The sequence below is a fragment of the Amblyraja radiata genome, chromosome 33, assembly GCF_010909765.2.
Source record: "Amblyraja radiata isolate CabotCenter1 chromosome 33, sAmbRad1.1.pri, whole genome shotgun sequence".
In the NCBI taxonomy this organism is placed as follows: Eukaryota; Metazoa; Chordata; class Chondrichthyes; order Rajiformes; family Rajidae; genus Amblyraja; species Amblyraja radiata.
In genome coordinates, this window is record NC_045988.1 from 18447634 (window position 1) to 18473333 (window position 25700).

Below are 25700 nucleotides of genomic sequence, written 5' to 3' on the forward strand. Positions count from 1 at the left end.
GCAACTGCAAACAACCCCACAGTTCCCAGTCTCAGCTCCTGTACAGGGGGGTGGCCGGAGACGTCACAGCCCGAGCTGCGCCCCCTCATCCGCAACCCCAAGAACAAGATGTACCTTGCACACCATCAGCTTCTGTCCCTACGGGGAGCGTGTTCCTCTGGAGTTGGAACGGGGCTGCGCTGCTGCTGGCTGTGGGTCTCTGGGATCTCAGTGCTTGCAGTGGGCCTGGGGGTCAGTGTCCCGTTGGTCCTGACATCTCCGGTGACTGGCACTGACCTGCTGGCATCGCCGACGTGAAGACAGTGCAAAGCCCCCGCTCCGGTGCAATGGGCGGGGAGCTGAAGAGGGGAGGGAAGGGGTCAGACACATGGCTGGGAAGCAGAGGGTGTAGGTGGGGTGAAACTGAAGGGAGCGACAATCTGCTGCTGCCTGCCCGCTGAGTTAAAAAGTTCCCACGCACGACTCACGATACACTGTATATCGTGAGTCTACCGTGGGAACTTTTTAACTCAGCGGGCAGGCAGCAGCAGATTGTCAATTATTAACCCTCCCGCGCAATTACCTTCTCTTTTATGAATGGGGATTCACAATGTTCATTCAAGATTTAACGGGAAAGCTCGGGAGACGGACAAGTCACTCGCACAAATAACAGAAATGCCAAGTACCCGTGGGAACTCTTTATCTACCCCCCGTTATATCGTGTGATATCGTGCTAGACCACGACCACTTCACTCTGGTTACATCTTGCGTCAAGTCGCCCCGTGAGAAAGCGCTATTTATCTGCTGGAGAGCACTCCTTGATCTAGCCTGATGCATACTCTCAGCCGTTGCAATGGCCTCACCACCGTATCAATCTATTATAATTAGGAGGGTTTGACGGCTCTGGGCTTCTACTCGCTGGAGTTTAGACGGATAGGGAGGGACCTCAGTCAAACTTACTGAATAATGAAAGGCCTAGATAGAGTGGATGTGGAGAGGATGTTTCCAGTAGTTGGAGTGTCTGGGACTGTAGGTCACAGCCTTAAATGGAGATGAGGAGGAATTTATTTAGCCAGAGGGTGGTGAATCTGTGGAATTCATAGCCACAGACGCTGTGGGGGCTAAGTTATTGGGTATTTTTTTTAAAGCAGATGGGTTCTTGATTAGTAAGGGTGTCAGAGGTTATGTGGTGTAGGCTGGAGAATGGGGTTGGGAGGGAAAGATAGATCAGCGAGGTACCACTAGGGGCGCTGCACTGCAGCAGCCTCTACCTACTGTTATTTCTATCTTTTTATTTTTTATTTTTTAGTTAGTCTAAAGTTTTGTGTTGGGGGAAACTTTAACTTTTCTATGTAGGGGAGGGGGACAGGGTAAGGGGGAAACCGTTTCCCAGTTCCTTCCTGGTGGGGACGCGACTATTTCTCCGAGTCGCGTCCTCGCCCCCCACCTCGCGGCCTACCAGCTGGATCGGAGCGGCCTTTCCTGCCGGGGACCGGGAACCGGACCGGGGCTGCTACAGCGGCGGCGCAGCGCTGGAGTCACCGCGGAGCGGGCGATGCCTACCTGGGTCGCCGTTTGGAGCTCCGGAGCGTTGAGCCGCTGCTCCAACCGTGGAGCTCTGGTGCGGAGAGCTTCCAACGCGGGCGGTGCTGAACAACATCGTGGAGTCCTGGGGCGCCTTGCAGAGGGTCTGCAGCAGCAGTTTCCACCCGGCGCGGCCTGCGGACTTTGGAAGCCGTCGACTCCGGTAGGAGGGGGCCGACTCTGGTGTCCACGCCGCTGAGGACGTCCCGCAGCCCCGACGTCGGACTTACAACACCCCGGCGAGCGGTTCTGGACATCGGGCCGCCCATAGCGGCAACTGCGGAGGGCTTGGGGAGGCCCTGACCACGGGGAACAATGGAGGAAGAGACTGACTTTGGTGCCTTCCCACACAGTGGGAAACTCTGATTCTGCTGTGTGGGGATGTTTTATGTCAAATTCTATAGTGTGTTGTGTCCCTTATTTTTATTGTATGGCTGTATGGGGATTTCATTTCACTGTGCCATCTGGCACATGTGATGAATAAATCTATCTTGTATCTTGTCTTGTATCGAATGGCAGAGCTGATTCGATGGGCTGAATGGCCTAATTCTGCTCCGATATCTCATGGTCTTACAGGTCTTGTAGGTCTTGGTTCTACAGCCAACCATAGTGGGCTAGGAATTACCACTAGGCCTAAAGGTGATGTATCCCCACTTTCCTCTGCCTTAGGAGCTTGTTTTCAAAGGCCCCTTCCATTCACTTCAAATATCTTTGCCAAGAATTCACAGAAGTTCACAGAATAGTCAAAATCAATTTTAGTAGTGTTACGACTCCCGAATGCAAGTACTTCAGAGCCGCGTAACACAAGTCAAAAAACCAGGTTCAAGTTCAAAAACAGTTTTTAATTATTCCTTGGAACACAAAACCCAAACCTGATTTTAAACAACCCAGTCAGGGATATGGATAAACTGACAAACAATTTAACAATGCTCCAGCCAGCCACGCAATGGGCCGTCGAACCGGAGACTCCAAAACCTGCCCAAAGAGATACAACCCTGAAACCAAAATACACGAAAACTCTAAGGTCAGCCCTTATCCGTCCCAATTCAATCTCTGTTAACAAGGAATGGTGAAAGTACACAAAGTTCTATGCCATGTGGTCAGGCTTTCCTCGTCCCACACCAGCAGTCTGCTCATCAGTCAGGGTCGACGAAGAAGCGAGAGAATCCTGGGAAGCTCTGGTATTTATACTTCAGATGAGTCACCCGTCATCTGACGCAGCTTGGCCAATCGGGTACAGGAGCCTTTAACCCCTCGATTCCAGACTCACAGCCACGAGGCCTGTACTCTGGAGAGAAACAGAGAAAGGTAAGTACATAACATTCACCAGGAGGGGGAAGCGCCTAACACCCCCACCCAAAGATACTGAATAGGTTTCTGAAAATGAACTAAAAAACACCACCAAATTTCAGCAACTATTCAGTAGCACAGACATCACTGGCGCGACAATGCATCAGCCAATACATTATCTTTGCCACGGATATGCCTGATCTCCAAGTTGTAATCTTGCAGATGCAAACTCCAGCTCATTAACCGCCGGTTCTTATTCCACATATTCTGCAAGAATACCAAAGGATTATGATCCGTGAGTACGATGACAGGGACATTCGAGGAGCCAACATAAACCTCGAAATGAGTCAGAGACATTACAACCGCAAGGGTTTCTTTCTCAATGGTGGAGTACCACTTCTGATGACGATTAAACTTCTTAGAGAAGTACGAAACTGGATGCTCCACCCCATCTGAATCATCCTGTAGAAGAACTCCACCAACCCCACGATCACTAGCATCTACTGCCAGCTTAAATGGACGCTCAAAATCAGGTGCCGCAAGCACAGGTGCGCGCACCAGAAGACTTTTGGTATGTTCAAAGGCTTGTTGACACTCTGCGGACCACACAAAAGCTACCTTCGGACTCAGCAAATCCGTCAAAGGGGCAGCCACCGCAGAGAAGTTTGGACAGAATCCTCTATAGTACCCAACCATAGCCAGATACCTACGGAGTTCAGTCCTAGAGGTTGGAGCAGGAAATGCGACAATATGCCCCACCTTTTCCTTGAGAGTGCGAACCTGACCCCGGCCCACTACCTTACTCAGATACGTTACCGTGGCCTGGCCAAACTCACACTTCCCCAGATTGATCGTTAGGTTTGCCTCCGCTAGACGATGAAATACCTCCTTCAGATGACCGATGTGTTCGAACCACGACCTGGAGCACACAACCAAATCATCAAGGTATGCCTCACAGAAGGACAAACCAGACAATACAATGTTCACCAACCGTTGGAAGGTTGCCGGCGCATTGCGCATCCCAAATGCCATTACCGTGTACTGAAGAAAGTTATCAGGCGTAACGAACGCAGAGATCTCCCTCGCCCGCCTAGTCAAAGGGACTTGCCAATAGCCTTTTAACAAGTCCAACTTAGACACAAAAGATGCACTTTCCACACGATCCACGCAATCCTCCATCCGTGGAAGAGGATAGCAATCCGGCTTAGTTACACTATTTAATTTCCGATAGTCCGTGCAAAACCTGTCCTCCCCATTAGCCTTCGTCGCCAGTAGACACGGAGAACTCCACGGGCTACAACTAGGTTCAGCAATGCCATGCCGCCGCATATAGTCAACCTGACTTCTTAGACGATGACGCTTGTCAGGGTTGACCCGATACGGATGTTGTTTAATTGGCGTAGCACCGGCCACGTCAATGTCATGCTGCAGCACAGACGTCTGAGAAGGCACATCCGAGAACAGTGACACATTTGACTTCACCAAAGCAAGCAGGTCACCCCGCTGACCTTCAGTCAAATGAGACAACCGCAAGGGAAGCGTCTCCAAAGCCTCAGAGTTACTCAGCTTTCCCTGCGTCACTGCCACAGACAACCGTGCCTCCCCCACATCACCACCCGTGTCAGGGGGCAGCACCACTGCAGCCAAAACAGGCATAGAAGGACATAGCTCCGACCCATCAACCTCCACAGGCTCCTGCTCATGGTACTGTTTCATCATGTTGACATGACAGAGCTGAGTCTTACGCCTCCGATCAGGGGTACCAATAACGTAATCCCTCTCACCAACCTTCTTAACCACCTGATAGGGACCGCTATACCGAGCCTGCAGACTGGAACCAGGAATAGGCAACAACACCAGGACCTTGTCACCTGGAGAAAAATTCCTACTAGAAGCCTTCCTGTCGAACCAGTCCTTCATCCTAGACTGAGCAGAGGCAAGATTACCCATTGCCAGTTCGCATGCCCTCCTCAGTCTAGAGCGAAAAGTACAGACGTGGTCTAAAATACTACGTTTTGTATCCTCCTGCAACCATTTCTCCTTCAGGACCCTCAACGGACCACGTACAGTATGCGCGAACACCAGGTCAGCAGGACTGAACCCTAAAGACTCCTGCACGACCTCACGCACCGCAAACATAACTAGATGAACTCCCTCATCCCAGTCTTTTTCAAACTCCAGGCAGTAAGTTCTCAACATAGATTTCAAAGTCTGGTGAAACCTCTCGAGAGCTCCCTGGCTCTCAGGATGATACGCACTGGAGTAACAATGCTTAATATCTAACAACTTCATTACCTGACCAAAAACCTTCGACATGAAGTTGGTACCTTGGTCACTCTGCACAACCTTGGGCAAACCGAACAACGAAAAAAACTTAGTGAGAGACTTAACAATGGTAGGGGCCGTAATTCTACGCAAAGGGACCACCTCCGGAAAGCGGGTAGTCGCACACATAATTGTTAATAAAAACTTGTTGCCCACCCTTGTCCGAGGTAGAGGGCCCACACAATCAACTAGAATCCGCTCAAACGGCTCACCGACCACAGGGATTGGATATAAAGGCGCAGGAACAATCGATTGGTTCGGCTTTCCTGCCACCTGGCAAATGTGACAACACCTGCACTGCTGTTTCACGTCCTTTTTCAACCCTGGCCAAAAAAAATTCCGTAAGATGCGGTCATACGTCTTATTGACCCCCAAATGTCCACCCAGAGGACCATCATGAGCCAAACAGAGTATCTCGTCCCTATACCGACGAGGCATCACAATCTGATCAACCACGCTCCAATCATCATGCCCAGATATATCCAAGGGAGACCACTTTCGCATCAGTAAGCCATCCCTTAGAAAATACCCCTTTGCTGTGGAATCCATATCCCCCTCAGGCACTGCGCAGTCGCACAGATCAGATAAACCTGGATCACTCTTTTGCTCCTCAACCAGCCGGTCACGTGACAGTGACACCGGCACATTTCCAGACACTACCCCATCTTGAGATGGAGAAACACCCTTCACAACACAGGATCTATCATCCTGATCCCCAAAAATGCTCTCACTCAGGTCCACCACATCCTCAAACTTTGCCTGGCTCTTAGCCATAGCCCTCGTGACAGCACAAGCTGTGAAGACCCTTGGATGCTGCATAGCCAATCTATCAGGACTCTGCACCATCGGAACAGCCGTCACCTCAGGAGTGACTAAAACTCTACCTCCTGCCAAGTCATTCCCCAAAATCACAGAAACTCCCCCAACGGGAAAACACGGCCGTAACCCAACAGTTACCCGGCCTGAAACCAACTCGGACTCGAGACGCACGGTATGCAAAGGCACTACCATGTCATCCATCCCGAATCCTACCACTGGGACACTTGACCCAACCGATGATTCCCCTGAAAACGGCAGTACACCATCCAATATAAAGGACTGAGTAGCACCATTATCACGCAAGGTACGACAGGTGCCTTCTGTGCACCCACCAAAGCCACAGGCTTTGCATTTTTCTGCTTCAGAACGGGACACGACTTTAACATGTGCCCTCTCCCTCTACAATAGTAGCACACAGGACCTTCATTAGTCCTCACATTTCCGTCAACCTTATCAGCTCGGACCTCCCCCTGTATCAACGTGCTGCCACTTGCAGGCACAGAAACAGCTTTGACACTGCCCCCGGCGACACCACCACGATCAACCGGCCGTGCACCAAAACTATAGGATCGCCCAACAAAATCAGATTTATGAGTCAATACATACTCATCTGCCAACACCGCAGCCTTAGACACCTCATTCACCTTCTGCTCATTAAGGTAAGTAGTAACCCTCTCAGGGAGACAGTTCTTAAAGTCTTCCATAATCATCAAGGCCCGCAGTAGCTCAAAATCCTTCACTCCTTGAGAAGCGCACCACCTGTCAAAAAGTGCCTCCTTCTCCCTAGCAAACTCCACATAAGTCTGACTATCAAACTTCCTAAAGCGCCGGAACTTCTGCCGGTACGCCTCTGGAACTAATTCATAAGCCCTTAATAATGTAGACTTCACACACTCATAGTCCAGACTGCTTTCAACAGATAAAGACGAGTACACCTCCCGTGCTTTACCCACAAGGACACACTGCAATAGCAAGGTCCACACGTCCCTAGGCCACTTCAAGGACAAAGCCACCCGTTCAAACACTGTGAAATACTTGTCCACATCCTCCTCACGAAACGGGGGAACCAGGCGGATGTTCTTGCTCATATCAAACTCCCGTTCCCTAGAAGAAACCCGTGAATTATCTATTTCTTTTTCCCGCAGCTGAAATTCAGCCCTTTTGGTTTCCTCCTCAAGCCGTTTCATTTCAAGAACATGCATGAGCTCTTTCTCTTTTAACAAAGAGGCAATTCTCTGTGACTCAAGCTCCATCTCCTTCAGTTTAATGACGGCCTCCATGTTCTGAACTGGCTGAACAGAAGGTGGGGGACTGTCTGCACCACCAGGCAAAACCCCACCCTCCACCAACGCAGCCCACAACTCCGATTTAATGGAGTGTTTCTTTGAATGCTTGTCAATAGTCACGGCATAGTTCTCAGCCAGCAAAATCAAATGCTCCTTCGTACATCTATCAAACAACTCCCGACTAGGAGCCTCAACAAATTCTTTCACCTTAAATTCCATTTCCAATGTAGCACCAAACCACCAGCTAAAACTTGGGCACTAATGCTACCACAAACAGGGAAGAAAAAATTCCCTCACAACACACAGACTTCCTCAGTCCAGAAGCCTACCAAAAAACCCCCCTAAAAACGTCTAGGGTCCTCAAAACTTAGGACGAGCCCCCATTTTGTTACGACTCCCGAATGCAAGTACTTCAGAGCCGCGTAACACAAGTCAAAAAACCAGGTTCAAGTTCAAAAACAGTTTTTAATTATTCCTTGGAACACAAAACCCAAACCTGATTTTAAACAACCCAGTCAGGGATATGGATAAACTGACAAACAATTTAACAATGCTCCTGCCAGCCACGCAATGGGCCGTCGTACCGGAGACTCCAAAACCTGCCCAAAGAGATACAACCCTGAAACCAAAATACACGAAAACTCTAAGGTCAGCCCTTATCCGTCCCAATTCAATCTCTGTTAACAAGGAATGGTGAAAGTACACAAAGTTCTATGCCATGTGGTCAGGCTTTCCTCGGCCCACACCAGCAGTCTGCTCATCAGTCAGGGTCGACGAAGAAGCGAGAGAATCCTGGGAAGCTCTGGTATTTATACTTCAGATGAGTCACCCGTCACCTGACGCAGCTTGGCCAATCGGGTACAGGAGCCTTTAACCCCTCGATTCCAGACACAGCCACGAGGCATGTACTCTGGAGAGAAACAGAGAAAGGTAAGTACATAGCATTCACCAGGAGGGGGAAGCGCCTAACAGTAGTTAAAGATGGGTTAAAAAAGCATATATTTGAATAAAAAATAATTTACAAACATTGAATGAAAATTGAGCTCAACAGCATTAGGAATAAAGGTTTGATCCATTCAGGTGGATGGATCTGGCTCCATGTAACAATTGAGCCTTGAGTAAAGGCAAGGGGTTGGATTTGGAATATGACTACCTCCTCGACTCAGTGAACTTTGGGCAACATAATAGGGAGCCTAGGTTTGGATGATGATGCCAGGTGTATGTGACTCCAGCAGATTCTCTACATTCACACTGCCGTGCACAGGCATGTCTGTCCCTAGCACACACGGCAGTCTGGAGCACGTGTGACTATTTGAAACACGTATGTCAGTCCAGGATACACAAAGAAAACTGGAACATACCTGTTAGTCTAGAATGCACATGCCAGTCTAGGAACATACATGGCAGCCTGGATCATGCATGTCCGTCTAGAATACACATGTAAATTTGGAAAAGACCTGTTGGTGTAGAAGACATATGTTGGTCAGGGGCACACATGGTTGTTTGGAACACACATGACAATCTGGAACATACATAACAGTCTGGGACATACATGTCAAATTGGAACATACATGTCAGTATAGAACACACATGGTAGTCTGGAACACACATGGCATCCTGGAAAAGACATGATGTTTTGGCACACACATGGTAGTCTGAAACAAACAGGCTCAAACACAACGCCTGGCCTGAGGTTATCTTTGAAAGCACTTACTCGCCATTTGTTCCAGCCTGGGTTTCCTTGACACGCCACTTTTTTTCCCCTGGTTGATGTGAAGAAATGATTTTCTTTGATGTGACACAACAATTGTCCTGAAGCACAATAAATTGCAGCGTGAAAACTGCTTAAACTTTCTTCTGCTTTTGAGCTTAAAAAATGGAAATGTTCTGAGCAGGTCTATTGTGTTCTGATGTCAATTGCTCATGCAGTGTAGTGCTCTTTAACCACATGTTGTGCAGCAAAGTGGTCAGACATATTATTGTAGCTGTTTAACGATAACACCAATGTCGCAGCCAAGAAATGACTGGCAGCTGTTATCAGAATACAAATATTCTAAGCAATTGAAGGACATTGAAACACTCTACCAATGGTGTCAATAACCTTTTAGAAATAAATTGAATGTCTCACTAAATCTGTTGACAGGGAGAATCTTGTAGATACATCCAGTTGTTGTTTGGGAATGTGCAGGAAGGAACTGCAGATGCTGGTTTAAACCAAAGATAGACACGAAACGCTGGAGTAACTCAGGCAGCATCTCTGGAGAGAAGGAATGTGTAATGTTTTGGGTTGAGACCCTTCTTTAGACTGGTTAGGGGCTGACGTAAGTTATAAGGTGAGAATCAGGAAAATATTTTAAATGGAGTAAGTGCACGTATATGGAACGAGCTGCCAGTGGAAGTGATAGAGTCAGGTACAATTACAATGTTCAAAAGACCTTTAAAAGGCATGAACAGGTTAGAGAATCATAGTCATACAGCATGAAAACAGTCCCTTAAGCCCAACTTACCCACGCCGACCAACATGGAAGATATATTCTCAAGGGATGCTGCCTGACCCACTGAGTTACTCCAACACTTAGTGTCTTAGCTTTCATCTTGTGGTGTATAGAGAGTGGTGCCACAGGCCAGAGCCCACGGTCGGCCCCTGGGTCGACGGAGCCTGCGGCTGGGGCTAGGGTCGGCGCCATGGAAGGTGCCAGAGGTGCGGCGGTCGATGATAGCGGCGACCGACAGACGAGGATGGACCACGTGGGAGTGAGGACGCTGCTGCCAAGGGAAGGAACAAAGGAGGACCCGGCATGGGGGAACAGCCGTGAGGGAGGGAGAAGAACATTGGATGAGACGTCATCAGAGGGACCACTGTGAGGGAAGGGGAGGGGGAGGTGGAAGGGGGGGAGAACAAAGGGGGACCTGGCGCAGATACCTTGTAACTTTGTCAGCATCCTTTATGTGGCGACTATTTGCATACTTTGGGTATGCAAGCAAAGAATTTCATTGTGATTTGTCACTTGACAATAAAGTATTCATTCATTAATTAATTAATTCATTAATTCATTCATTCATTCATTCACTCATAAACCTTGCTGGAGTGCACTCCACCTAACACAAAATAGAGATACAAAAGACGACCAATGCTGGAATCTACAGCCACAAACAATCTGCGCATGAAACTCAGTTGAATAACATCTGAGAATGGAAGTGGACAGTGAACGTTTCAGGTTGGGACCCTTATCTGGGCTTGGATGAAGGGTCCGAGCCTGAAACGTCGACTGTTTATTTCCCTCCACAGATTCTGCACGATCCATTGTGTTCCTCCTGTAGATTATTTGTTGAACATTTTACAAAGGCTAACCCAAGTTATTCCACACTTAAATACTTGTTATTGTATGGTTCTACTATATATCTCATTGTCCGTAATGAAAAGTACTATAGTTGGTCATTAAGTAGACTAATATTCTTTGACCTTAACATTTCACAGCATTCTCCAGTCTATCATCAGTAGTGTGGTCTGTCCAGCTCTGCTGGCAAGAGCAACTAACTCTTGAACATTATCCAAATAACTCAGCATTTCTTTCGGACAACTCTTAGAACATGCCAAGATATTGATTTTTTTCACAGAGCAATTACTGCTAAGTAGATAGATTTGGCAACAATATTATGTAAAGAGTAAATTCATGTCTTTCAGTGAAGGAAACCTGCCATGGGCTGATTTCACTTAAGATCATCTAATGTGCTTAGTTCTGAACTGTCCTCTCAAATAGTCCAACACAACTTTCAGTTATGGGGCATTTGGCGGACCAGTACAGCAATTTCCTAATTGCCAGATGCCTTAAGTACTGGAGGATAACTAGAAAGTTAAAGTAACAACATGCTTTAATAGACAAACTAACAGTTATCCTCTCTCTGCTGTGTATTTCATAGAGAGATAACAATAGGAAGTCATTCTGCAGACAAAAGCATTCTCAAAAGCTTTTCTTTATATGGTGTTGCAAGACATAATTAGTCATATGCTGCAATCTTTAAAATGGTGTATAGAGAGTGGTGCCACAGGCAGAAGTGCTGCCTCATGCCTCCAATGTCCAGAAATATCGTAACCTGGACATCTGAGTGGAGTTGACATGTTCTCCTAGTGACCATGTGGTTCTTCTCCAAGTGTTTTGGTTTCTTCCCACATCTCAATGACATTCAGTGCAGGAAGGAACGGCAGATGCTGTTTTACACCGAAGATAGCCATGAAAAGCTGGAGAAACTAAGCAAGTCAGGTAGCATCTCTGGAGAAAAGGAATACGTGACGTTTTGGGATCTGAGGAAGGGTCTCGACCTGAAATGTCACCTATTCGTTTTCTCCAGAGATGCTGCCTGACCCGCTGAGTGACTCCTTTTTGTGTCTATCTTCAACGACATTCAGGTCAATATGCTAATTGATCACTTCAAATTACCTTTGATGTAGGTGGGTGGTGGAAAAATTAGAAGTTAATGGGCATGTGAGAAAAAATAGTCTACAGAGAATTAAATAAGGGAAAGGGCTTAATGGGATTAGGGCAGCACAGTGGTGCAGCGGTAGACTTGCTGCCTTACAGCGACAGAGACCTGGGTTCGACCCTGACTATGGGTGCTGTCTGTATGGAGTTTGCATGTTCTCCCTGTGACTGCATGGGTTTCTCTGGGTATTCAGTATGTGCAACATTAAAAGTCAGCTTCCCGCATGTTGCTTTCTATCATGCAGAGTAAGGAGTGAAGTGGGACGTTAACGCAACTACTTGTTCTTGCTTAAGAAGGAACTGCAGATGCTGGAAAATCGAAGGTAGACAAAAATGCTGGAGAAACTCAGTGGGTGAGGCAGCATCTATGGAGTGAAGGATAGATAGAAAGATAGATAGAAGGAAAGATAGAACGAGAGATTCGCTCCATAGATGCTGCTTCACCCGCTGAGTTTCTCCAGCATTTTTGTCTACTTGTTCTTGCTCCCTTGGAAACACAGGAGTTCCCTGCAACTGTGCAACACTGAGGGCTTTCTCTCTCTCCTGCCCTTGTTTATTGCCCTCTATTCACTCTCATGCAGATGGATGACCTGTGACCAGCCAGAACAATATATGAAATAATCATATCTATTTTATGGAATGCCGGAGGCTGAGCGGCGACGAGATGGAAGTATATAAAATGATGAGAAGCATAGATAGGGTAGACAGTCAGATGTATTTTTCCGCAGGGTGGAAAGGTCAAAGACTCAAGGGCATAAGTTTAAGGAGAGATGGGAAATTTTAGAGGAACTGCTGGTTATTTAAGCAACAGGCAGAAACAATAGATGCAACCCACAGATTCTCTGGTAAACCAAAACCCCTGTTTCCAGGGGAGCAACAACAAGTAGCTTCCTTAAATTCCCACTGCACACAGCACATGTAAACAGCAGGATGTGATGAATGCATACTCTAACCTCTGAAGTTGCACACACAAACAGTGCACAATAACTTTATCAAATATACATGGCATGCCTTGGAAATTCAATTTAGGTTAGCGCAGCTACTGTAGCTGTGGCTGTAGGACATCTGAGGTGCAATCAATTTTATGACCAACATCAGTTCTGGATTACTGAATTCAAACGCTATTCCACCTCTTCTGGGATTGGAGTGGGAATGCAATTCCGACAGATGAGCCCACAACCCTTTGTCTTTTGAAGCTGCTTTGAATCCAGGGCTGCAATGAGTCCGGCTGTGTCTCACTGAGCCAAGTCTCACAGCAAGCAGCACTGACATTGATTTGGCTGGGTTCATCATTCACGGACTGAACTCGCAGGGAGATGGGAATTGTTTTTGGGGCAGCAATTGGGCCTGCTGGTGGAGCAACACCTCTGAGATACTGGTCATGACATTCAGGATTCAAGTTGTAAAATTACCTCCCCACCCACAAAACTATTTATTTGTTTATTTAACCGTCGGTCAATAGTGCATGAGGCAGAAAAAACAAACTTTAAAAGTTCACACAAAGAAATGAAAGAAAGATTTTCCTCTGTATGACACCTTTTTCAAAATGTCAGAACATCTCAAAGTGCTTGACATCAATAAAGTAACTTGAAAATTTAATAACTGTTGCGAAAGTAAGAAATACAGCAAAGATAGACACAAATTGCTGGAGTAACTCAGCGGGACAGCAGCATCTCAGGAACGAAGGAAAGGGTGACTTTTCGGGTTGAGACCGTTCTTCAGAGTCTGAAGTCAGAGTTGAAACGTCACTCATTCCTTCCCTCCAGAGATGCTGCCTGGCCCGCTGATTTACTCCAGCATTTTGAATCTATATCAACTAAAATAATGTTCTCATTGTGCCAGCTATGGTTCAGCTTTAAACCAGCATCTGCAGTTCCTTCCTACACACAAGAAATACAGCAGACTGGTGGAGCACACTAATATTTCAGATATGTCGAATAAGAACATATAGTGTAATCGTGCAATGACCTGGCAGAGGCTTACATATTGGACAAGATATGAGGAGAAACATTGCTAATGTTTTCAAAATAGCGAAATAGGGTATTTGATGCATGGTGCCACCAGTAGTGTGTCATATACTGAAGAAGGGTCTTGAACTGAAACATCACCCATTCCTTCGATCCAGAAATGCTGCCTGTCCCACCTGACCTGCCTGTTACGCCAATATTTTTTGTGTCTATCTTCGGTGTAAACCAGCATCTGCAGTTCCATCCTACCCGTTTCCTCACTACCAGTTTGCAATGGCAGCAGCATTCTATTTTATTCAGATCACGACTGGCAGAGTCATAGTTATACATCGTGGAAACAGGTCCTTTATCCCAAATTGCCAATGCTGACCAAAATACTCCATCTACACTTGCCCTACCAGCCCATATTTGTCTAATATCCCTCCAAACCTTTCCAGTCCATGTACCTGCACAAATCTATATAATTAAAAGTCTCATCTTGACCACTTCCTGTCTACGTTGTATATTGATTTTAGAAAAAACGCTACCCTGTATCGCTGTGATTTTTGGCCATCTTACTCACAGTCCTCCTCCGCTGAGCCAGCCCTGAGGATTTTTCCCATTGATCAAAAATAAAAAAAGTTATGAGCGTTTAAAAAACCTTGAGATCAGCTGATTGGTCCTCTCACCTGTCAGTCACCGTGATTAACCATTTATGTGCTTGCAATAAATGATTTGTTAGCCAGAAATGTGCTTGCAATGAATGATGATTTGTTAACCCTTAATGTGCTTGCAATAAATGCTTTGTAAGCCAGCAATGTGCTTGCAATGAATGGTGATTTGTTAACCCTGAATGTGCTTGCAATAAATTATTTGTTAGCCCTTAATGAAATGAAATGAGTTGTTTGGCCTGCCCTGTGCTTGAAAATGAAATGAAAATGGAAATGAAATGAAATGAGTTATTTGGTCTGCCCTGTGCTTTTGCTTTTGCTTTTGCTTTTACTTTGCCTTGCCTCACCTGAAATGAAAGCAAATGGATTGTATTGTTGGCTGGCCCCGCCTGCCCTGTGCGTGACTTGACTTGACTTGACTTGAAATGGATTGACTTGACATGAAATGGATTTAAATGAATTGTTGGCCCTGCACTCACTGTGCTTGACTTGTCTTGTCCCACAAAACCCATTGCTCCAGACCCCCCCCCCATTGGCCACCAATATTTGAATTGTAGAGAAGTGGAATATTGCGTTGGAGGACCAGCCCTCCCATGTGAACCTGGGACCCAACGGGTCCCACTTGGTCTAGTGTCTTTTAAATCCTGTTATAGTACTTGCCTTAATTTCCTCCTCTGGCAGCTTGTTCCATACACATCATCCTCTGTGTGAGAAAGTTGTCCCTCTGATTCCAATTACATCTTTCCCCCCTCACCTTAAACCTTTGCCCTCTAGTCTTGACTCCCTTACTCTGGGTAAAAGACTGGGCATTTATCCTATCTATACCCCTCATTATCTCATAAACCTCTGTAAGGTTAACCCCGATCTTCCTCTGTTCCATGGAATAAAGTCCTCGCCTGCCCTACATGCCCTGGCCGGTCCACATGTCCTGGCAACATCTTTGTAATCTTCTTTACATTCTTTCCAGCTCTATATGTTATTGGAGACACATGTAAGACTGAGATTCGCAATGGTTGTTCCTGAGTTGGTCATTTTCTCACAGTAGCAGCATGATCGACATTAATCTAAAGGGAGAAAGGCTCATTTGTGAATTTAAACAAGATTAATATCTCCCTCAGCAGGTAAGGCAGCATCTGTGGATAATGAAACAGTTAAAAGTCATGTCTGCTGAAGCCTCTTTAATCTAACTTTTCTAATCTATTTCTCTTTCACCAGACGCTGCCTGGCCTGCTGAGTTTTTTCCGATATTTTCTGTTATAGTTCAGCTTGATGGCCCTTCACCAGTGTAGAATGTTCTCCAGAACCTGTCTCAGATGAGGTCATCAACAAGAACCATTGGCTCATAGAAACAAGAAAGCACAAATGCTGGTTTACAAAAAGAGACACAAACTGTTGGAATAATTCAGCAGGTCAGGAAGAATTAGCTCACTTTGTTTCTTCATAGACACTGCACCAACCATTGAACCCCTGTGTCATGTTTCATTCCAGATTTCTAACATCTGCAGTATTTTGATTCCAGCTTTGAAGTTTATCTCTCTCATGACTTGGCAGAAATATAAACACAGGTCATTTAGCTCTGTGTTTAGGTCATGTTTCAAGTCGGGAGTCTTATTCAGACAGGGTAACCTGATCTGAAACGTTACCTATCCATGTTCTCCTGCGATGCTGCCTGACTCATTGAGTCACTCCAACACTTTGTGTCCTTTTTGTAAACCAGCATCTGCAGCATCTAATTTGAAGGACATCCTTGCTATTGAGGGAGTGCATTGTCGGTTCACGAGGTTAATCCCTGGGATGGCGGGACTGTCATATGAGGAAAGATAGAAACGACTGGGCTTGTATTCACTGTAATTTTGAAGAATGAGAGGTGATCTTATAGAAACATATAAAATTATAAAAAGACTGGACAAGCTAGCTGCAGGAAAAAATATCCAAATGTTGGGGGAACCCAGAACCAGGGACACAGTCCAAGAATAAAGGGGAGGCCATTTAAAACTGAGATGATAAAATAACTTTTGTGAATTTGTGGAATTCTCTGTCACAGAAGGCAGTGGAGGCCAATTCACTGGATGAATTTAAAAGCGAGTTAGATAGAGTTATTGCGGCTAGTGGAATCAAGAGGTATGAGGAGAAGGCAGGCATGGGCTACTGATTGTGGATGATCAGCCACGATCACAAAGAATGGTGGTGCTGGCTCAAAGTTCAGAATAGCCTCCTCCTGCACCTATTTTCTATATATCTCTGGCTCTGTGTTTACCTTTGAGTTGGTACGGATTGCCATTTTCCTCCATAAACCTGCAACTTCCATTTGGAACCAGGTAAACTAATCTAGTTCCCACAATGATCTGACAAAGAAAATAGCTTATCATATCCTCCCTGGATCATTTGCCAAATAATTTGGTTCTCTGGTTACTGGTATTGTTACCAGATCTGGCTTATTATAGCCACATGTAGTCTGGAAACTTAATGTTGAATGCCATCCAGACAAATCATGGCATACCTGAGTGCAATCAAAACATACATGAGTACAACAGATGTGCAAAAGAGAAAATAATCGGAAAGCAAAATATAGCGTTACAGCACAGAGAGAGTGCAGATAAAAAAAAGTGCAAGAATCACCACAAGATAGATTGGATGATCGGGTATTCATCTTTAACATAGGACAGGTTCATTCAAGAGTCTGATCTTGTGGATAGACGCAAAAAGCGGTTGTAACTCAACGTTACTGGCAGCATCTCTGGATAGAAGGAATGGGTGTCGTTTCGGATCGAGACCCTTCACCAGACTGAGATTCAGAGGAGATGGAAACACAGTGATAAGGAAGTGTAAGGTGTGAAAATGTGTACGGTGTGATTGTATTGGATGGTAACAGATCTTTCCCTGGGAAGAACATGGAAAAAGTCACCCTGCTCTGGCACCATCTTGGAATCAGATTTGTACAGCACGGTAACAAGCTTGCCCTTTGATCCACCATTCTATGGCAACTATCAAACCTGCCTATATTAATAGCACCTGCTTGCATTCATTCCTTATCCCTCCATGTCCTGCTCAGTCAAGTTCTTGTGAAATCTCATTGGCATGCACAACAGATAGTGGTTTAATTACCACTTTGGGTGACACAGTGGAAGAGTTTCCAGAGATGCTGCCTGTCCAGCTGAGTTACTCCAGCTTTTAGTGTCTATCTTCGGTTTAAACCGGCATCTGCAGTTCCTTCCTACACTTGAATCTTGTGGTATATGCTTTCAAGCTTTTGTGTTTTCTGCCCAACAGGAGAGGGGAGAAATGACCATGGTGTGAGTGGTACTTTATCATGTTGGCTGTCTATCCGTAGCAGCATGGAGTGTAGATGGAGGAGAGGCTGCTTTGTGGTATGGGCTGGGCTGTGTCTTCAACTTTCTGCAATTGCGTGCCGTGTTAGTCGGAGCAAGAAATTGAATGAATGAATGAATGAATGAATGAATGAATGAATGAATGAATGAATGAATGATTGAATGAATGAATGAATGAATGAATGAATGAATGAATGAATGAATGAATGAATGGATGAATGAATGAATGAATGAATGAATGAATGAATACGTTTATTGTCATTACACAATACTGTGCAACAAAATTCCATTGCATCTCCTCCGGTTAAAAAATACAAACACGACAACCATTGACACATATGTACACTTATTAGTAAAAATAATAAATACGTATTTAAAAATAATTTTGAAAGAATGTTGCATTTCTTGGAATTACATTTTGCCAATTCCACAGTTGATTTGGTCTCTCTTCAACACAAACTCATCATTTTAAACATCGTGATCTTCTCTGTTTCCAAGAGAAAAGTTCAAATTTAAAATACAACATCAGTGGCAACTGCTTTCTGAAACCCTTTCTATCTTTACCATATGTGGTGCCCAGAATTGTATAAAATGCTCCAGCTGAGACCTTGCTGGCAATGCATAATGATATTATACATCTTTACTATATTTTTACTCTGATTACTACATTTTAACATTCTATAAGTTTATTTGAAACAAAGGTAACCCATATTTTTATTACAGAGATGCAGGATTTTGGGGTAAATCTCCAAGTACCAGAGTAACTCAATGGTGCAGCCAGCATCTCAAGAGGACATGGTTAGGCGACATTTTAGGTTGGGACCCTTCTACAGACTGATTGTAGTAAGGGGGAGAAAGCTACAAAAGAGGTGCGAGTGGGACATAAAATGGGAAGTGATAGGTAGATACAGCTGAGGGGGATTTGGATTGGCAGATGCATGGACAAAAGCTATTTTATTAACTGTTTTGCCATCAATATTATTGGTATATGTGGTTCCCTATTCATTTCCAATTTCCAAAATAGGTCCCTTTAAAACATATGGAAATTGCATAATGTTCCTTGAAAAGTCCACCTTACAGAATTCCATTAGCCATGATTTCACCTGTTTCACCATTGAATCTGCCTTCACACATTTCACCATCCAGTTTACACCATCCTCAACATCATCTCCTACTTTGATAATAAAGGCAGAAAATGTTGGAAATACACAGCAGGTCAGGCGTCTTGTGAGAAGTTTCAGAGATGAATATCTTCTGTGATGTATATGTAATGTAATGTGTAATGTATTATGTAATGTAAATGCCAGTGCCCCTTGACGTCAAAAGCAGAAGCTGGCAAATGTACCTGTGCCTCGTGACTGAGGTCAAGTGACCTTCTAGAAGTTTCAGTAATTGCATATAAAACCTTTCTTACAAGATGTCAGACGTGTATTCATTGTGTTAGTCACATAAAGGTCTTAAGAAAGACATTACATGGTGTCAGAGTAAAAGAAAATGGAGAGACTCAAGCCTCTGGGACCACTCTCCATGCTAGAAGAAGAAGAAGAAGAAGCATGAGAGACTGTGAGCTGAAAAAGAAGAAAAAGAAAAAGAAAACTCGGAGTCGAGGACAGTTAACCAGTCCCGATGCTCGGTCAAAGGAAACAGAGAGAAAAAAAAAATGTTCGGAAAAACAAAGCAGGTAACAGTCCAAGTGAAAGAAGCAAGATGCAAGAAGAAGAGCAAGAAACACAGGTGTGGCAGCCCAAAGAGTAAGCACGCAGCGGAGGGCCCAGAGCCGATCAGCTTCACGATCCTGATGTTCTTTCAGAATTCAGGAGGAAATGGGCAAAGAAAATATCGAAGTCCGACAGCTTCTCACACTCACCCTGCAGGTCCAAAAGCCCTGTTCTGAGGACCTGGCTACCCCCACCCCGAGGGAGAGGAGTGGCCGGCCGGCTGCAGAGAAGTGACAGACAAGGCCTTCACTTACCGCCACAACACAGGCGCCGCAGCCAAAAGACGACGGGTACAGAGGGCCGGCGGCCGGCCGCAAGCTCCGGGCGTTGCACCGGGAGACGGAGAGAAGGCACCTACCGTGAAGGCCAGCGGAATTGACAGCCTCTCCCAGAGGCAGTAATGGCCGCCACCGCGCTGCCCCTGACCATCACCCGCGCCCAAAGATCAGAGCCCGTGTCCGAGCGGCAATAACCGCCGCCACTGCTGCCATGTTAGAGAGAGTCAAGGAGCCCTGCGGAGCGCGCAGCACGACCCGAGCAACAGTTTAAAGACACTAAGGGACAAATGCAAAGAAGTAAAAGTTAAGAAGTGAAGAAGTAAAAGTTAAGAAGTGAAGAAGTAAAAGTTAAGAAGCCAAGAGTTATTATGCAAGAAATTGAAAGAACAAAAATAGTTTGTATTGACTGTTTAGTATTGACTGTCTCATTTTTTTTTTGAAGGGGGAGTCTGCCTCCTAGATGGAGCAAGTCTACGAGACCAGACGGAGAGTAAAGTGGCTTTTTCACGGGGCGACTTGACGCAAGAGTGAACCAGAGTTTAACATCGTGGGAACCTCGTGCGATAACAGTACGGCAATCGTGGACCACCGTGGACCACCGTGGCGCTAACGGCAGGTAGTCGTGTAACTTGGTCACTCGGGAGAAAATTCAAGAAAGTTTGAATTTCTCCAAGAGTGACTTGTACACTTGTGGTTGAGCATTGCAACATTGTATGAACATAGTGGCCAGTGCGATATCCGTGCGATATTCGTAATAACTCTTGCGGGTACCGTGGGAACTCCTGCGAACGGTGAGTAACTGAGCAGTTTGATTGTCAGTGCTTGTTTTACCTCATTGTTAAATTAAAATATTTTTTACTATCAGATTGATGTCTGCAATTCTTCATTAACACATCACTACAAGATGAATGTCTCTAATGTTATAATCCCTCTCATGCTGAAACACAAAATAGTTGAAGGGAGGTGAAATAATCACATTTTCATTCTTTTTCATTTTTGAGTGTTCAGGTACCTCACTTGCTGAGCTATTTTACTCCAGTAGTTTGTGTCTCTTTTTGTCTAAAGCAGTTTCTAAGACTGTAGGGACTCCGTGGGCCAGGCAGCATCTACGGAGGGAAATGGACAGGCGACCCTTTCTTCAGGCTGCCTTATCTCTCTCTCCCCCCCCCCCCCCCCCCCCCCCCTACTCCCACCCACACACACAAATGCTGGAGGAACTCAGTGGGTGCAGCAACATCTATGGAACGAAGGAAATAGGCAACGTTTCGGCCCGAAACGTTGCCTACTTCCTTCGCTCCATAGATGCTGCTGCACCCGCTGAGTTTCTCCAGCATTATTGTGTACCTTCGATTTTCCAGCATCTGCAGTTCCTTCTTAAACACAAATGCACTGAGTTCCTCCAGCATTTCGTGTTTTGCTCAGTATTCCAGCATCCGCTGTCTCCCGCGTCTCCAATAAAAACAAAACTACTGTGAAAAGGGTGAAGAATAGGGGCAGAGATAGATACATTCCTGATTAGTGCGGCTGTCAGGAGGTTATGGGGAGAAGGCAAGAGAATGTGGTTGAGAGGGAGAGATAGATCAGCCGCGATTGAATGGCGGAGTGGACTTAATGGACCGAATGGCCTAATTTTGCTCCTATAACTAACAAAGATAGTAATTGTTAGGGAAATGTAGTTATTAAAGATGAGGGGGAGCAGAAATGGGCAGTCTGGGATGGCTCGCGAAATACTTGCATAGAGGCACAAACGTTAAAGAAAGGGCAGATAAACAGAGGGGGGGGGGACTTCCCTCAGTGCCCATCTGTTACCATTAATTGGACAGTTTGGTCTGTGAAACGCAACACGCCAGCCCCGACATCCAGCCCGGTGGTCAGTCCTTTGAAGATAGACACCAGTTGCTTGGAGCAACTCAGCCGGACAGGCAGCAAATCTGGAGAGAAGGAACGGGTGGCGTTTCTGGTCGAGAGCCTTCTTCAGACTGAGGTGAATCCCCTGCATGTATAACAGGAGTCCCAGCCAACACGACAATCACCCTGGCCAAGCTGGCCATCCGCGAGTCACGGCGCCAGACGGTGGAGGGCTCTACCCGAGCCGGCTGCCTGCCCCTTTTCCGGGGGTACGTCCGTGCCCGGGTGCGGATGGAAAGGGAATACGCCCTGTCTACGGGCACCCTGAGGGAGTTCCACGACCGCTGGGCACCGAGGGGGGTTGAATGTATCCTTGACAAGGATTGTAATATAGTTGTTTAGCAGTTGATTAGCATATTTGTTCATCTTGTATTATGGTGGTGTTTTGTTTTATTGTATTGTAATTTTAATATTTGAATAAATATTTTTGATTAAAAAAAAAAACAAAAAAAAAAAAAAAAAAACACGACAATCGCCCGCTGCACAGTCTCTGAGCTTCCACTGCGAAAACGGTGCCTACATTTGAGCACTTATGTAACTGAACCATCCTAACACCAACCACAGAGCATTCCTGAACTACTACCTACCTCATTCGAGACCCTGAGACTATCTTAGATCGTATACTCACTGGCTTTATCGAGTTACAGTGTGGAAACCGGCCCTTAGGCTCAACTTGCCCATACCGGCCAAAATGTCCCATCGAAACTAGTCCCATCTGCCTGCGTCTTGTCCATATCCCTCCCAACCTGTCTTATCCATGTACCTGTCTAAATGTTTCTTAAATGTAGGGATGGACCCAGCCTCAACTACCTCCTCTGGCAGCTTGTTCCATACACCCACCACCCTTTGTGCAAAAATGTTACCCCTCACTCAGATTCCTATTAGATCTTCCCCCCTCACCTTGAACCTATGCCCTCTGGTCCTCGAATCCCCTCTGTGGGCAAAATACATATATTACCCTGGACTCTGTCTATTTCCCTGCCTGTTCGTCTCATGGTTTTGTACACCTCTCAGCCTCTGTCCCCAGTGTGGAGTTAAGGGCTTGTTTATGGGTGCCCTGGGCTGAGAACTCTGGAGGATGGGTTTTAGACTTTATTGGGAATCGAGATAGACCCCGTAATGCAGGAGCAAAGAATCGCAGACGCTAATCTGCATTGGAAAGACACAATATGCGGGAGTAACTCAGCGCTGAAGAAGAGTCCAGACCCGAAACATCATCTATCCATGTTGTCTAGCGATGCTGCCTGACCCGCTGAGTTGCTCCAGCGTTTTGTGTCTTTCCACTAGACCTGTAATAAGTCTCGGCTGGGTGTTTACTGGGATCTCTGGTGTTTAATAGACGTCCTGATGTTGTTTTTGATCGGGTTTACTACTGACAGTATTTAATCAGATCCATATTAAATCATTTCCCCTTCACCTTAAACCTATGTAATCTGGTCCTCGATTCGCCTACTCTGGGCAAGAGACTGTGCATCTACCCGATCGATTCCTCGCATGATTTAAACATTATCTTGCACACAGTGTTGTTCCCTTCACCTTGTATACACCATTTATGGATCGATTGTTACTATTTATTGTCTGTCTACTGACTGGTTAAACGTTTGAAAGTTTCACCTCTCAGTAGATAATAAAATAAGACAACCATCACGGTCAATGTGAGACAAAGTCTTTATTCCTATTTGACAAAATAAAAAGACGACTTCTTGCACATATTGAGAGAAGGTGCATCACACCAAACAACATTTGTCTAAAAAAACCCAGATTATTCTTCAGCTCATTAAAGAGCTCGGGTGAAATTCTGACAAAGTTTGTGAATGCACTTTTATCCTCTTCGCACAGCACATTAAGCAGCTGATCATATTGTCCAAATTGAGGTCTCCGTTGAAAGATGGGCTTCACCCAGTGAGACTTCCTCTTAATTCTCTTTTTAATTAATCTCACCCTTCTGCCTTCACGCAAGCGTTCTCGATGCACATAGTGGGCTGCTGCATACAGCGCGTCAATGAAAATAACCACCATCCTGTACTCGAAAATACTTAGTATAGGCATGTCTCCAAATGAGCCAATTCAACCAAGGGAGGAATATAGTGTGTGAAAAAAACCAATATAGTGTGTGAAAACAAAGTGACATCATTTGTGCCACGTGATTAACAACACTACAGTTCACGATGTTCATTCAAGATTAACGGGAAAGCTCGGGAGACGGACAAGTCACTCGCACAAATAACAGAAATGCCAATTACCGTGGGAACTCTTTATCTACCCCCCGTTATATCGTGCGAAACTCGTGCTGGACCACGACCACTTCACTCTGGTGACATCTTGCGTCAAATCGCCCCGTGAAAAAGCCCCATAAGTTCAGAATAGAGATGTCTAGTCCAGGATAGACCCCTGTGTAGCCGGGAATAGACCTGTCTAGCCAAGGATAGACCCCTGTGTAGTCGTGGATAGACCCCTGTGTAGCCATGGATAGACCCCTGTGTAAACATTACATCTTCCTCAGAATGGGTGTTGGTACACAACAGGTTCATTTATCTCATGGAAAGCTGATTGGGGCTGTTGGGATGAAGTACCAAGGCAAAGCAAAGAGAGGTAACTCAGTCATGGAGTCATAGAATTATACAGCGTGGAAACAGGCCCTTCGGCCCAGCTTGCCCACATCGACCAACATGTCCCATCTACACTCGTCCCAAAGCAGGCAGGTGGGACTGGTGTAGATGTGGGCAAGTTGGGCTGAAGAGACTGTTTCCAATCTGAATGATTCTATGACTATAACTCTAGTAAAAGGGAGTAAAGAAACCAAATTAATAAAGTGATGAAAACAATCAGTGTTATTCTTCAAGCCAAAATTAACCAAATAAATTGATTCCCTATTTCCCCTTGCTCAATGAAGTTAATTTCCATATGCAAAAAATCCATGTGGCTGTGATGTGGATATTAAGGTAAATATAACTCGTTAGAAGCGAGCTGCTCATGTCCAGGCATTCATTATTAAGGAATGGCGATCAGCTGCAATTATCTTTGCGATGTTGTCATCTTTAGGCTGTTTTATGAAAATGAAATGATTACAGATTTTCCTGCAGAGCTGATTACCGTTTATACTGTTCCCAGCCTAATAAACAAGAAAATAATGAATAATTTATCATCTGGGCCAGCTCCTGATTTTGTACATACTTCATGCAAATGATGTAAACATTTGCTCGGTTCCTTTGAGATGAAGGGCATGACATAAATTTTAAACACACACACTTCTGCAGTTTCTGAAAAAAAAAAACCTCTCATCACCCAATGTCAACCTGGGTGAAAGGAATTTGACAAACCGCTCAATGAGTGTTCAGCTGACGGAAACAAGTGTTGTGGCTCCTAAACCTTTTAAAGTTGAAGGAGAAACTGACTATTCGTGTCTCGCTGGCATTGATGCCTTAACAGATGGACCCGGAAATTAGAGTGCGCTGAGAATTCCCAGACTCTGCCTTTGTACATACATTAAGGGATGCACTGCTGCTGTTGAAGCCTCATTAAATTACACTCAGCTCCATAACCTGAAGCAAATGACCACAAAGAACCAGGGAGCCCCCAGACCCAACGGCCGGACTTCAATTCCATGAAAAATGATGAAAAGATGAAAACGGCCTGGGGATAATAGGATATTTACTTCCACCTTGTGGAAAGGTGGTGCTTACAAAGTTGATCCTCAGACTGGTAATGCTGAACACGAGGTGTAGCAATAACTGTGTATAGTGATTGGATTTGATGATCATTTTACATTGTGCAGCCTCCACTGTATCACACCGTTGACACAGGCAGCTTCTGTGTCCTTCTTACTGCAACCAAAAAAAGTAATACCAGTTCATTTCTATGTTTAATTCTGTGCATTAATTTGTAAATGCAACTTTGACAATGGCTCCTGATACATCATTGAACCTTGATGTTTAAAGGACACAAAGTGCTGGAGTAACTCAGCAGGTTAGGCAGCATCTCTGTGGAACACAGAGAGGGAGGGGACCCTTCTTCAGGCTGGCATTTTTGGGCACTCAGTGGTGCGCAATCTATTCCAACGCCTGACTGCTTTAGTCTAAATGGCAC

The 25700-nt window shown here is 45.4% G+C and overlaps 1 long non-coding RNA gene across 1 annotated transcript; it reads left to right on the forward strand.

Annotated features, from left to right (window-relative positions):
- Positions 1-17268: 17268 nt before the first annotated feature.
- LOC116991256 lies at positions 17269-24009 on the forward strand. The gene is made up of 3 exons (XR_004416721.1): positions 17269-17281; positions 20049-20201; positions 23972-24009. It is a non-coding gene; the product is annotated as an uncharacterized LOC116991256 (long non-coding RNA).
- Positions 24010-25700: the final 1691 nt, after the last annotated feature.